We start from the raw sequence: 4,782 nt of genomic DNA, 5'->3' as shown, positions 1-4,782 counted from the left end.
GGCAACTTGGAAGTAAATAACGAGACAAACATGGATTAGGCACTTCCGGTGTTTGTTTACCTTCAACACTTGGTGGAAAGGACTGCAGTGAGGACACAACTGTTTCCTCTTTTATTTCTGCGGTCAACGTCGTATATTCGTAAGTCTGGCACAGAATACATTAATACAGTGATAACGTGAAAGGGAGTTTAAGGTTTATCTTTCCCTAAATACTAAAGCTGTGTACTAAACTACAGTCATATAGAGCTGGGTACTACACTACAGTCACATAGATCTGGGAACTACACTACAGTCATATAGAGCTGGGTACTACACTACAGTCATATAGAGCTGGGTACTACACTACAGTCATATAGATCTGGGTACTACACTACAGTCATATATAGCTGGGTACTACACTACAGTCATATAGAGCTGGGTACTACACTACAGTCATATACTGCTGGGTACTACACTACAGTCATATAGAGCTGGGTACTACACTACAGTCATATAGATCTGGGTACTACAGTACAGTAATATACTGCTGGGTACTACACTACAGTCATATAGAGCTGGGTACTACACTACAGTCATATATAGCTGGGTACTACACTACAGTCATATAGAGCTGGGTACTACACTACAGTCACATAGAACTGGGTACTACACTACAGTCATATACTGCTGCGTACTACACTACAGTCATATATAGCTGGTTAGTACACTACAGTCATATAGAGCTGGGTACTACACTACAGTCACATAGAACTGGGTACTACACTACAGTCATATACTGCTGCGTACTACACTACAGTCATATAGAACTGGGTACTACACTACAGTCATATAGATCTGGGTACTACACTACAGTCATATACTGCTGGGTACTACACTACAGTCTTATAGAGCTGGGTACTACACTACAGTCATATATAGCTGTACTACACTACAGTCGTATAGAGCTGGGTACTACACTACAGTCATATAGAGCACTACTACACTACAGTCATATAGAAGTGGGTACTACACTACAGTCATATAGAGCTGTACTACACTACAGTCATATATAGCTGTACTACACTAGAGTCATATATAGCTGGGTACTACACTACAGTCATATAGAGCTGGGTACTATATTACAGTCATATAGAGCTGGGTACTACACTACAGTCATATACTGCTGGGTACTACACTACAGTCATATAGAGATGGGTACTACACTACAGTCATATACTGCTGGGTACTACACTACAGTCATATAGAGCTGGGTACTACACTACTCATAGTCTGGGTACTACACTAGAGTCATATAGAGCTGGTACTACACTACAGTCATATAGAGCTGGGTACTACACTACAGTCATATAGAGCTGGGTACTACACTACAGTCATATAGAGCTGGGTACTACACTACAGTAATATACTGCTGGGTACTACACTACAGTCATATAGAGCTGGGTACTACACTACAGTCATATATAGCTGGGTACTACACTACAGTCATATAGAGCTGGGTACTACACTACAGTCATATAGAGCTGGGTACTACACTACAGTCATATAGAGCTGGGTACTACACTACAGTCACATAGAACTGGGTACTACACTACAGTCATATACTGCTGCGTACTACACTACAGTCATATATAGCTGGGTACTACACTACAGTCATATAGAGCTGGGTACTACACTACAGTCACATAGAACTGGGTACTACACTACAGTCATATACTGCTGCGTACTACACTACAGTCATATAGAGCTGGGTACTACACTACAGTCATATAGATCTGGGTAATACACTACAGTCATATACTGCTGCGTACTACACTACAGTCTTATAGAGCTGGGTACTACACTACAGTCATATATAGCTGTACTACACTACAGTCGTATAGACCTGGGTACTACACTACAGTCATATAGAGCACTACTACACTACAGTCATATATAGCTGGTACTACACTACAGTCATATAGAGCTGGGTACTACACTACAGTCATATAGAGCACTACTACACTACAGTCATATATAGCTGTACTACACTACAGTCATATAGAGCTGGGTACTATACTACAGTCATATAGAGCTGGGTACCAGACTTCAGTCATATACTGCTGGGTACTACACTACAGTCATATAGAGCTGGGTACTATACTACAGTCATATATAGCTGGGTACTACACTACAGTCATATAGAGCTGGGTACTACACTACAGTCATATAAAGCTGTACTACGGTACAGTCATATAGAGCTGGGTACTACACTACAGTAATATAGAGCTGGGTACTACACTACAGTCATATAGAGCTGTACTACACTACAGTCATATGAGATCTGGGTACTACACTACAGTCATATAGAGCTGCGTACTACACTACAGTCATATATAGAGCTGGGTACTACACTACAGTCATATAGAGCTGGGTACTACACTACAGTCAAATAGAGCTGGGTACTACACTACAGTCATATAGAACTGGGTACTACACTACAGTCATATACTGCTGCAGTACTACACTACAGTCATATATATATACTGGGTACTACACTACAGTCATATAGAGCTGGGTACTACACTACAGTCATATAGATCTGGGTACTACACTACAGTCATATACTGCTGCGGTACTACACTACAGTCATATAGAGCTGGGTACTACACTACAGTCATATAGAGCTGGGTACTACACTACAGTCATATACTGCTGCGTACTACACTACAGTCATATAGAGCTGGGTACTACACTACAGTCATATATAGCTGTACTACACTACAGTCTTATAGAGCTGGGTACTACACTACAGTCATATAGAGCTGGGTACTACACTACAGTCATATAGAACTGGGTACTACACTACAGTCATATAGAGCTGGGTACTACACTACAGTCATATAGAGCTGGGTACTACACTACAGTCATATAGAGCTGGGTACTACACTACAGTCATATAGAGCTGGGTACTATACTACAGTCATATAGAGCTGGGTACTACACTACAGTCATATACTGCTGGGTACTACACTACAGTCATATAGAGCTGGGTACTACACTACAGTCATATAGAGCTGGGTACTACACTACAGTCATATAGAGCTGGGTACTACACTACAGTCATATAGAGCTGTACTACACTACAGTCATATAGAGCTGTACTACACTACAGTCATATAGAGCTGGGTACTACACTACAGTCATATAGAGCTGGGTACTACACTACAGTCATATAGAGCTGGGTACTACACTACAGTCATATAGAGCTGGGTACTACACTACAGTCATATAGAGCTGGGTACTACACTACAGTCATATAGAGCTGGGTACTACACTACAGTCAAATAGATCTAAGTACTACACTACAGTCATATAGAGCTGGGTACTACACTACAGTCATATAGAGCTGGGTACTACACTACAGTCATATAGAGCTGGGTACTACACTACAGTCATATAGAGCTGGGTACTACACTACAGTCATATAGAGCTGGGTACTACACTACAGTCATATAGAGCTGGGTACTACACTACAGTCATATAGAGCTGGGTACTACACTACAGTCATATACTGCTGGGTACTACACTACAGTCATATAGAGCTGGGTACTACACTACAGTCATATAGAGCTGGGTACTACACTACAGTCATATAGAGCTGGGTACTACACTACAGTCATATAGAGCTGGGTACTACACTACAGTCATATAGAGCTGGGTACTACACTACAGTCATATAGAGCTGGGTACTACACTACAGTCATATAGAGCTGGGTACTACACTACAGTCATATAGAGCTGGGTACTACACTACAGTCATATAGAGCTGGGTACTACACTACAGTCATATAGAGCTGGGTACTACACTACAGTCATATAGAGCTGGGTACTACACTACAGTCATATAGAGCTGGGTACTACACTACAGTCATATATAGCTGTACTACACTACAGTCGTATAGAGCTGGGTACTACACTACAGTCATATAGAGCTGTACTACACTACAGTCATATATAGCTGGGTACTACACTACAATCATATAGAGCTGTACTACACTACAGTCATATATAGCTGTACTACACTACAGTCATATAGAGCTGGGTACTACACTACAGTCATATAGAGCTGGGTACTATACTACAGTCATATAGAGCTGGGTACTACACTACAGTCATATACTGCTTGGTACTACACTACAGTCATATAGAGCTGAGTACTACACTACAGTCATATAGAGCTGGGTACTACACTACAGTCATATATAGCTGGGTACTACACTACAGTCATATAGAGCTGGGTACTACGCTACAGTCATATAGAGCTGTACTACGCTACAGTCATATAGAACTGGGTACTACACTACAGTCATATAGAGCTGGGTACTACACTACAGTCATATAGAGCTGTACTACACTACAGTCATATAGAGCTGGGTACTACACTACAGTCATATAGAGCTGTACTACACTACAGTCATATATAGCTGTACTACACTACAGTCATATAGAGCTGGGTACTACACTACAGTCATATAGAGCTGGGTACTACACTACAGTCATATAGATTTGGGTACTACACTACAGTCATATACTGCTGGGTACTACACTACAGTCATATAGAGCTGGGTACTACACTACAGTCATATAGAGCTGGGTACTACACTACAGTCATATAGAGCTGGGTACTACACTACAGTCATATAGAGCTGGGTACTACACTACAGTCATATAGAGCTGGGTACTACACTACAGTCATATAGAGCTGGCCACTACACTACAGTCATATATAGCTGGGTACTACAC

The sequence above is a fragment of the Haliotis rubra genome, unplaced genomic scaffold (assembly GCF_003918875.1).
Source record: "Haliotis rubra isolate DU_JTF1 unplaced genomic scaffold, ASM391887v1 Scf550, whole genome shotgun sequence".
NCBI classification, from domain to species: Eukaryota; Metazoa; Mollusca; class Gastropoda; order Lepetellida; family Haliotidae; genus Haliotis; species Haliotis rubra.
This window is presented reverse-complemented; position numbering follows the sequence as displayed.